The 11374-nt window shown below is 37.8% G+C and overlaps 1 pseudogene; it reads right to left on the bottom strand.

Annotated features, from left to right (window-relative positions):
- Positions 1-317: 317 nt before the first annotated feature.
- Positions 318-1456, bottom strand: LOC118931668 (dual specificity protein phosphatase 12-like; annotated as a pseudogene).
- Positions 1457-11374: the final 9918 nt, after the last annotated feature.

Below are 11374 nucleotides of genomic sequence, written 5' to 3'. Positions count from 1 at the left end.
CACTTATTTTTCATTTGCTTTTCTACCTGAATGTTTTAAAGCAAATCCTAGGTATCATGTTATTTCACCTATAAATGCCTCAATATGTATCCTGACAAAGAAAACTTGAAAAACATAACTAAAGTGTAATCACATACCCAACAAAATTAGGAATTCTAATATGCATTCCATTTTTAATTTTCTGTCTCAAAATTCCTTTCTACAATTGTTTTGTTTAAATCATGTCCAAACAAGACTGTCACACTGCATTTGTTTTATATATTTTCTTTCTTCAAACCATGCCATTTGTTGAAGAATTTGTCCAGGAGAATTTCCCACTTGGTGATTCTGCTGATTGTAGCTTCTTGGCGATTTGTTCCTGTAAACTGCTAGTTAAATCTAAAGGCTTGATTGGATTCTTTGGTTTTCTCATTTGTTTTTGCAGGAATACTTCATAGATACTTCTTGCATCCATCAGCTTGTTTCTTTCCCAGCTATTAAATGTCACAAGTTCATATTTTTCTTGCTTGTGATCCCAAAACTGGCAGCATTTTCACCTCATCCACTCTCTTCTTATGTATTTGAAAAGCAGGTGTCATCCGTCTACCACATGAGCACTGTTCACCATACCAATCGAAAGAACCCGGCTTGGCATTGCATTTGGGGCAAAGAAGCTGTCCATCCATTACTCCCAACAAAGTGGATTCCATCCACTGTACAGGTTCAATGAAATAAGATGTACATTGAGCCTGATTCCCTGTGGTAAGCATGAAAGATGGTATCATTTTCTTGTGGGCAAAAGCTATAGGACCACTTCCTTCATTATGATACAAAATGCTAGAACTTTGAAATAGGGACCTCCTGCACTTTCTACATTGTAGAGAACCTCATCTTTCAATCCTTGTGAAAGGGTGGTTGGCTTAACAGGAAAGAGTTCTTGAGGTAAGTTCTGCAATTCTGGATACTTTTCTGTAACTTTTGTAAACGGTGCTACTTATAAATTGCACTAGAGGTATCTACTTCATATCCCATTTCCTGGTATAATTTCAATTGCCACTCACACCCCGCATTCATCTTCGCCTCTGGCTGATAGTCTGGAGGTTTTCACAGGCTTCTTCAAAGGTAAGTTGGTCCATCTTCCTCACGAAAACAGCCATTATAGCCACACTTCGAGCCACTCCTGCATGACTGAAAAAGAGACCAGCGCAGCAGCACCGCACGGCCTTCGGCGCGGGCCTGGCCAATGGGGACCCCGCACCGGTCCGCGGCTGAGCACGTCGGTCTCGCGTTTGTCCGGCGCCGGCACGAAGACGCTCCGCGGACCCGCGACCACAGCTGCCGTCTTGCGGTCAGGCCCCTGGGAGTCCACCGTCAGCACCGCCGTGACGCCCGCCCTCCCGCGGCGCTCCGGCTCCGCCGCCGCCGCCGCCGCCGCCGCCGCTCCGCGCAGGGGCCGCCCGGGCCGCGCTGCCGGCATCCGCCCAGCGGAGCTCGCCCGGCGCCGGCAGCGCCCGGGGCTCCCGCTATATCATATCAAATTTAAAATGAACGGGAGGGTGTATAGTATTTCAACATTCTTTTACATGGTATACAAGCAAAATGTTTCATTTGGAATATGGGGACAGGAAGAAAATGAGCTGCCAGGGTGGTATGAAGACATTGAAGACACATTTTGTCTAACTGTCAACTGTCCATGAGGCTGGTCCTATATGGTACTTGCAAAAAGCTAAAGATTTAAAATAAACTTCTAAGATCTCTACACACAAAACTCAACATGGAGGTCTTGTGATTCGTACCTTTGAAGGTTTTATTTTGATGAGCTGTTGTAAGAGTAGGTCTCCCAGCTACAGTGAAATAAGCACAGGAAATACAACATGATGATAATGATCCAAATGCTGTAATGGTTGTTTTTTTGCACCTAAATTATGTAGTCACTAGTCATTCATACAGTCTGCACTCACTATGGGAAGCCACAGTTGAAGAACTGGAAGAGTTTGTTGTGAGGGTGTAAAATAAATCACTTCAGGGCTGTAATGATTCAGTTGCTGGGCTCAGTACCACATGCTTCAGTTATCAGAGCAGCTGAGGTGAAGGCACAGTCATACAAATCACCCTCTGAAAACTAAATACATACAAAGGAACTACTGACTGTAAAAAAGAGTGGACTGTGTATATTTATATATTATAAAATTGACAGGCTTAGTTGACTGGAACTCGTTATTGAGCTACACAACAGTTCTCTTGTGGCAAAAGTTGTATTTTGGGACAATCACCTGCCAGTGGAATTTTGAGCTTCTGACCTAAATTTTAAAATGTAGTCTTGGAAATTATGTTCTTCTGTCTTATATGCTAGTTAAAACTCTGATTCTAATGACATTTGAGACATACAATGAATGACTATATAAACATGTTTCTAAATATCTACAAATAAAGGAAAGCGCTTCATCAGTGACGCAGGCTGCCATATATCCAGATGTTTTACAAACATTTTGTCATAAAAAAATGAAGATAACTGATACTTCATTTCATTTTAGCATTACTTGGACACAACCTAGAAAAATAAAATACTTCATAACAAAAGACAACCATAATTTTGGTGTGAGAAGTTGGCAGGAAGGGATTTGGGCACCATGTTGCTGTAAAAGCTGGAGAACAAAATCCCTCCTCGAACACTGAGATAAGCCGCTCTCCACTGGCTGGAGATTTGACTTCATCTTCCTATATGCTTATTTATACTCTTCCTTTATATTTAACTAAGTATGCTATTTAAAAGAAAAATATGAGGTCTTTTAAAATCACAATTTTCCTCAATATAAAGTTGAATTCAATAGTTAATACAATAAATGTATTTTCTTAGTTGAAACAATTCAATAAGCTATTGACCCATTTCCTTAAGAAAACGCATACATTTTGTAGTGTTTTCTTTTGACTCTTCCCTGACTGTAGGATTAAGGATTTTGGAGATTTAAAGATAAATCACCTCTTTGAAAACATTATCTTTTAAAATTGATGTGTTACATTAAAAGATGTTGCCACAAATTATTTATACAACAAAACTTTTCAAAATTTATCCTATTTTTTTTATCAATTTACCTTCAAACTACCTGAGTATTTTGAAAGCAAATACATAGAAAAAATGAGTATTTTTGCTTATTATTCTCTTGACACCACCCTATGCCCAGATCGTTTCTCTGAATTTCTTTTTTCTATGCCCCAAAAAGCTGATGCCAATGGGCTGTGTCATTCAGCCTCCTTACCTTCAGCTTCTAGCTAAATTTGTTTAGTCTAACGGTTTCTCAGCCAGAACACTACCAACGTTTTGGGTCAGGTCATTTTTACTGTGGGGGTCCGTCCTGTGCAGTGCGGGGTGTTCAGCAGCACCATTGGCCTTTACCCACTAAATGTCAATGGCACCCCCACCCCCATTATGGCAGTCAGAAATCTCTCCAGACAGTGTCAAATGTCCTACTGGGGGGCAACTGGCCCCACTGAGAAGCACCGGATTAACAAGAGGAAGCAACAGTAGATGGGAGAGGGAGAGAAGTGATCTGTGTACTTAAAGTACCCCAGCCCTTACCAGGTAATGATGGCTTTGCTAGCAGCTTTTCTTCTGTGTGTTTTACTTTCATTCCAAGGCTATGTTTCTCTCTGAGTCTCATAAGAGTAAGAGCATTCCGTGCTCCTGCCACATCAGGTGTAGAGATGGTAATGGCTTCCCACTGCTGCAAGTCCTTGGGTGCCAGTCCTCACTGGTTCTTCAAACCCTCCTGCTCCTATGAACAATCCCTTTATTAAACTCTCTTCAACCTATTTCTTGCTGAGTTCTTGACTAATAAAAGATATCTTTTTAGAAGATACTTTATGTGTGTTCATGTAAGCACAGTGTTTTAGCTGTTCACTAATTTCAGGTCTCTCTCATTCCCTCTCCCAGACCCCATCATCTCTTTTTCTTTCTCTCTATGCACATTCAATAGACAACATTGCGTCATTAACTCAACATCATTTAAACTGTACTACAACTTACATTAAGATTCCTTTTCAGAAAATATCCATCTTTCCAATCCTTTTGTGGGTGTGTGTGCTAGAGTTCATGTTTCCCATGATTAAATACTCTTCTCACTCTTTATATTCACTTCACAAGGCTTAGGGTGAGTGCCCCCCCCCCCCATGTTCAAAGAAAACTTTTCCATCTCTTCCATTGTACACTGATCTCTTGTTACAGAATCCAAGCTCATATGCCGCTCACCACACAGCAGGCCAATAAGTCAAGAGACAAAGTATTGGGACAAGGAAAGAGACTTTATTAGAAAGCCAGAAAACTGGGAAGATGACAGACTAATCTCCTAAAGAACCATCTTAACTCAGTTTGATATGTTTGAGTTCAAACATCTTTCATACTGGGGAAGGGGGGTTGCAGACGGGAGCTGAAGTCAGGAGCGACCCTCAACCTCAGACATCTGGGCATCAGCAAGGGTCTGAGAAGGGTTGTGAGACTCTTTATTCTTGGTAAGTTGACTCCAGTCATTTCATTGATGTGGGTTTGGCCACAATGTTCCTATAAATCCTTGACAAACTGGTTGTCATTTTTGTACATACTTCCTTATCTCTTTGGGGGAGGTAAGTTTCTGGTAAGTGACTTTTGCATCAGTCTTATGCCATAAACAAAACTCCTTTTCATGACTAACAAGCCTGTGTTCAGGGCCGCAGCACTGAGCAGAAGTTTTTCTCTCTGTTACACTCTTATTATCTGAACCTCTGATTGGGGTACTGCTATGGGCTGAACGTTTATATCACCCCAAAAATCATAGGTTGAAACCCTAATCCTTCATGTGATGCAATCTGGAGATGGACTTTGAGAGGTGATCAGATCATGAGGATGAAGCCCTCATTGATGGAGCTTGCTTCCTGTGTCTCTCTGCCATGAGTTCTATCATATTGTATATTGGAGGAAATTTGCTAGAACAACCAATGTTTAGTCCATGAACAAGCATATGTCAAATACATATTACAGCCATCACATAGTATTCAGTACATGGATTTTTAAAAAGCAAAATTCATTTTTTTGAAGAATGTGAAACTTGGAGAAAAGTTTAAACACATAAAGGAATATAAATTATTGCATCTTATATAATTAGCTTGGTATGATAGGTGAGGTATGGCAGTTGGTGTCTCTAGAAAGGTAGCACACAAGTCAGTTGCTAAAACACAGGATCAGTCCAGCCTTTGTAGAAAGGAGATAGGGGCAGACTGGAGATCAAAACTTTATCCAATAGGACAGATCTCTGATCCTAGAAGATGTCTATTCATATACACTGACTTGTGCTATGAAAGTTAAAGTAAAAACATGCTATTTAGCTAGCTTAAGAGCAAATCATGAACTCATGGTGTACCTAGATAAGGCCACAAGATTCATTTTAGACCTTACTCACTGATAAGATGGGGTTTCTAAAATACTTCCAGACATGATCTGAAGTTCAATGGAGATGAGTCTATAGACAGAAGTATCTGAAGTTGAACTCAAAGACAAAAAAATAATGATGAAATCACTCTTTCATTTATTCACTTATTTAATTCATCTCTATTGATAATTCACTAGATAGATGATCAACACTATCCCAGGTGCTGTGGATATACCAGTAAGTAACATAAATACCTTGATCTCATGATGCTTACATACTAATGGACATGGACAGGTATAATTCTTTACATTCATTTGCAGTGTTTTTTCTGTAAGAAAAATAATTGAAGACCTCAGCTAAAAATGTCATATGGAAGTGTTTGATTTGGTCCTAACTTGATCTTAAATAATTTGTGATTTCTATTTACCTTTTCTTATGCTTTTGAGTCTTTGTGACTGTATGGGGTCTACCATAGAAAATTCCAAAATAAATAAAATTGGGGTTTTGGTTTATTAGTTCTTAGTGCTTTTTGTCCTCATCTGCCCTAAAGGCATTCTCAGTGGGAAGCCAGCATAAGGAAATAGAAATGTTACAGTTTGGAGGTTAGGGCCTACTGGGTTCAAACCTGGAGGCTGCTATTTATTAATTGCATGCATGTCTTTATACCTAAATATCTAGAAGTCTCAATTTCCATGTCTATAGAACAAGAGTTGGAGGTTGAGATTGACGCTAAGGTAAGACCAGCATGAGAGTAACCACTCTCTGCTCTCACCCGCTCCCTGTGAAGGCTCAGAAGAGCTGAGAGATGGATAGAATTTGGGGTTTCAGGAGAGATTTGAATTTTTACTGGTAACTTTTTTGGGGATAGCTAAACTTCTTTCTTTAGCACTGTTATAACAGCTTGAAAAATAAAAAAAGAAGAATATTCAGATAAATGATATTTTTTCTCGATTTTCTGAGAAATATTATGTATATTTTCTCTTTTTCATCCACTATACAAGCTGAGTTCTACTTAGCAGATACCTCAGGAAAAGATTTCAATGTATTAACCAAAAAGTGAAAGTCTCCTTCTGAAGGTGAAGCTTTCCAGACCAGCTCATTTATTTTGTGGCAAAGATTACCATCACACGCCCACGGCTCTGCTCGCCTGGAGTCCATTCCTGTAGTTCCCATAGTGAGAAGGCAATTAAAAGAAGTGGGGAAGACAGATGTTGGTCAAGGCTAAACATTAGGAGGCAGCAGCTTCACATGTTTGGAATCACTTTGTGGTTTTCTCAGTTTGATTTTTATTGTCTGTTTGGCCTAAACACATGCCTCTCTTACTGTGAAGCTAAGGATCATAAAGCCTTGTGTGTTCCTTAACATCACATTACTTTAATACCTCATTATTATATCCAATGCCATCCAGCAATCTCTCAAAAAAAGAAACTGTTGTAATGGTACTTAGGAAAGGTTTACAGTTCGAATGTCTATCGCTGACTTTAAAGACCATTCTTTAAGTTTCAGTTGCTTTGAAGGAAGGTAAAGCTTACCCTTCTGAAGAATTTGCAGGGAGTTCTTAATAGCCATCCCACTAAAAGCCTGATACATCTCATGTGAAAGTGATACACAGATAATCCCCTGTCCCTCAGTCTTTCTTATCAGCAGGTTTCCTTTCTCAAAAGCTCAAATAGCATATCTAGTCTTGAATTGGAGCTATATAGACAGTTTATATCCAAGCTTTGCTCTGTATTAGCTATGTGGCCTTGAGCAGATCCCCTAACCTCGCTGAGCCTCATTTTCTGATTTGTAATTGTTGACTGCCAAGAACTGTGAAGGGATTGACATTTTACCCTAATTCTGAGCTAACACATTAGCATGCCTCATTTTCATGGATGCTGGCAAAAGATACAAAACTACTGGGTCAGGAAAAAAAAAAAAAGTTTATTACTCACAGCAATAATAGCAGCCAGAAAATCATTTTCTTGTGTCCTTTTTCAAGTTTCAATTCCTACAGAGCAATGCAATGAGGGCCTTGAGAATTCAGCAGTGGACAGCACTCTTATTTTGACATTTACTTATTACTCCATTCTTTTTTTTAAAGAAGTGTATTTCATGCTAACTCTCAGTTTTTGATTTTATCTCTGAATACAGAGATTGTCTAGTTAAACCTTTCCATATTCTTTTGACAGGGTTAGTCAGGGAATGTACCTGTTTCTAAGGCTGAATAATATTACATGATATGTACATACCCCATTTTGTTTATCCATTCATTCTTTGATGGACACGGGTTGCTTCTACCTTCTGGCTATTGTGAGTAATACTGTTATGAACACAGGTGTTCATTTCTTTGTTTTCAGTTTTTTTGGGTAAATACTTAGAAGAGGAATTGCTAGATCATATGGTAATTCTCTTTTTAACTTCTTGAGGAATCATCATACTGTTTCCCATAGCAGCTGCACCCATTTACATTTCTAGTAACAGTGCACAAGGATTCTAATTTTTCCATATCCTTGACAAAACTTGTTATTTTTTGGTTTTGGATAACAGCCATACTACTTGATGTGAAGTGATATCTCACTGTGGTTTTAATTTACATTTCCCTAATGATTAGTGATTTGAACATCTTTTCATGTTCTTATTGGCCATTTGTATATCTTCTTTGGAGAAATGTCTGTTCAAATCCATTGCTCATTTTAAAGTCAGATTGTTTATATTTTTTGTTGAGTTACTGAGTTTTAGAAGTTCTTTATGTATTCTGGTTATTTGCCCTTTTTCAGATATATAATTTGCAAATATTTTCTCCTATTATGTAGGTTGCCATTTCACTCTGTTGAGTGTGTTCCTTGTTTTGTGCTTTTTTTTAAAGTTAAAATTTATATATGGTAAGGGTATAAGCATGATGTTTTGATATGTAGAAAAATGATTACTACAACCAACTTATTAAGAAATTCATCTCCTCACATAGTTACCTTTTTGTCTGTGTGGTGAGAACACCTGAAATCTACTCTCTTACAAATTTCCAACATACAATACAGTATTTTTAACTATAGTCATCATGATTCTTCTTTTTTAAGGCTGAATAATATTCCATTGCATATATGTACCACATTTTTCATCCATTAATCCATCAACAGACACTTGGGTTGTTTCCATATCTTGGCTATTGTGAAAAATGCTGCAGTGAGCTGGAGAGTGCAGGTGTCTCATCAAGGTGCCAATTTCATTTCCTTGCATATTACAACTTTCTCATTCATCCAATAAAATTTCACCTTTGTAACCCTTGACCAAAATATCCCCATTTCACTTACCTCCCATCCTGGTAATCACTGTACCTCTGGTTAAATAAATTCAAGTTTTTGAAATTCCACATATAAGTGAGATGATGCAGTATTTTTGTGTGTGTGTGTTTGGTTTATTTCACTAAGTATAATGTCACCTAGTCATCCATGTTGCTGCAAATGACCATGTCTTCTTTTTTATGGCTGAATAATATTTCATTATTTATAAATACTACATTTTCTTAACCATTAATCAATCAATAGACACTTAGGTTGTTTCCAGATCTTGGCTATTGTGAAAAATGCTGCAGTGATCTTTATCTCTTCAAGATACCGATTCCATTTCCCTTGTATCTAGGAATGTTATTGCTGGGTCATATGGTTCAATTTTTAGTTTTTAGAAAAATCTCCATGCTATTTTCCATAATGGATGTGACAATTACATTCTTAACAATGGACAAGGGTTCCCTTTTCTTGCCAACACTCATCTTTTTTTTTTTAATAATAGTGATCCTAACAGATATGAGGTGATATCTCGTTGTGGTTTTGATTTTTATTTCTCTGATGATTAGTGATGCTGAGGACTTATTCATATACCTGTTGGTCATTTGTATATCTCCTTTGCAAAATGTCTATTCATGTCCTTTGCCCACTTTTAAACAGGTGTATTTGTGGGGATTTTGCTGATGAGTTGTATGAATTGCTTATATATTTTGAATATTAATCCTTTATTGGATATACTGTTTGCAAATATTTCTTCCATTTTTTAGACTGTTTGCATTTTGTTGATTGTTGTCTCTGCTGTGGAGAAGATTTGAAGTTTGATGTAGTCCTACTTGTTTACTTTTGCTTTTATTGCCTTAAGTTTTGATGTCATATCCAAAAATATCATTGCAGAGACCTATGTCAAGGAGTTTTCTTCTAGGAGTTCTATGGTTTCAGGTCTTATGTTTAAGTCTTTAATCCATTTTTAATTGATTTTTGTTTATGGTATAAGATAAAGTCCAATAACCATGTAGATATCCAGTTTCTCCAACACCATTTATTAAAGAGACTATCCTTTCCTCCTTGTGTAATCTTGATACTGTTGTCAAAAATTAGTTGACAAATATTCTTGGGTTTATTTCTGGGCTCTCTATCATATCCCATTGATCTGTATGTCTGTTTTTTATGCCAGTACCATACTGTTTTGGTTACTGTATAGTCTTGTAATAAAATTTGAAATCAGGAAATGTGATTCCTCCAATTCTATTCTTCTTTCTCAAGATTGCTTTCGTTAATCAAGGTCGTTTGTGGTTCCATATGAATTTTAGGAAAGTTCTTTTTTCCATTTCTGTGAAAAATGCCATTAGAACTTTGACAAGGATTACACTTAACATGTAGATCTCTTAGGATAGTAAGGACATTTTAACAATATTAATTCTTCCAATCTATGAACACAGGAAATCTTTCCATTTATTTGTGTGTTCTTCAGTTTCTTTCATCAATGTCCTATTCTCTGAATACAGATCATTCACCTCTTTTAAATTTATTCCTAAGTATTTTTTTGGTATTATTAATGTACAATTACACAAGCAACATTATGGTTATTAGACTCCCCCTATTATCGAGTCCCCACCACATACCCAATGATAGTCACTGTTCATCAGCATAGTAAGATGCTGTAGAATCACTACTTGTCTTCTCCGTGTTATACTGCCTTCCCCAGGTCCCCCTCTGCTACATTATGTGTGCTAATCATAATGCCCTGTTTTCCCCCTTATCCCTCCCTTCCCACCCACCTTTCCCAGTCCCTTTCCCCTTGGTAACTGTTAGTCCATTCTTGGGTTCTGTGAGTCTGCTGCTGTTTAGAATTCCTTCAGTTTTTTCTTTGTTCTTATACTCCACAGATGAGTGAAATTACTTGGCACTTGTCTTTCTCTGCCTGGCTTATTTCATGGAGCATAATACCCTCTAGCTCCATCCATGTTGTTGCAAATGGTAGGATTTGTTTTCTTCTTATGGCTGAGTAATATTCCATTGTGTATATGTACCACATCTTCTTTATCCAGTCATCTACTGATGGACACTTAGGTTGCTTCCATTTAATGACTATTGTAAATAGTGCTGTGATAAACATAGAGGTGCATATGTCTTTTTCAAACTGGGCTCCTGCATTCTTAGGGTAAATTCGTAGGAGTGGAATTCCTGAGTCAAATGGTATTTCTATTTTTAGTTTTCTGAGGAACTTCTATGTTGCTTTCTACAATGGTTGAACTAGCTTAAATTCCCACCAGCAGTGTAGGAGGGTTCCCCTTTCTCCGCATCCTCACCAGCATTTGTTGTTCTTAGTCTTTTCGATGCTGGCCATCCTAACTGGTGTGAGGTGATATCTCATTGTGGTTTTAATTTGTATTTCCCTGATAATTAGCTATGTGGAGCATCTTTTCATGTGCCTATTGGCCACCTGAATTTCTTCTTTGGAGAACTGTCTGTTCATATCCTCTGCCCATCTTTTAACTGGGTTATATGGTTTTTGGGTGTTGAGGCATATGAGTTCTTTATATATTTTGAATGTTAATCTCTTGTCTGATATGTAATTCACAAATATATTCTCCCATACTGTAGGATGCCTTTATGTTCTGATACTGGTTCCTTTGCTGTACAGAAGCTTTTTAACTTGATGTAGTCCCTTTTGTTCATTTTTGCTTGTTTCCCTTGACTGAAGAGATGCATTCAGGAAAACATTGTTCATGT

The sequence above is a fragment of the Manis pentadactyla genome, chromosome 4, assembly GCF_030020395.1.
Source record: "Manis pentadactyla isolate mManPen7 chromosome 4, mManPen7.hap1, whole genome shotgun sequence".
NCBI classification, from domain to species: Eukaryota; Metazoa; Chordata; class Mammalia; order Pholidota; family Manidae; genus Manis; species Manis pentadactyla.
The sequence above is the reverse complement of the archived record's forward strand: the minus strand, read 5'-3'. Positions and strand labels throughout refer to the sequence as shown.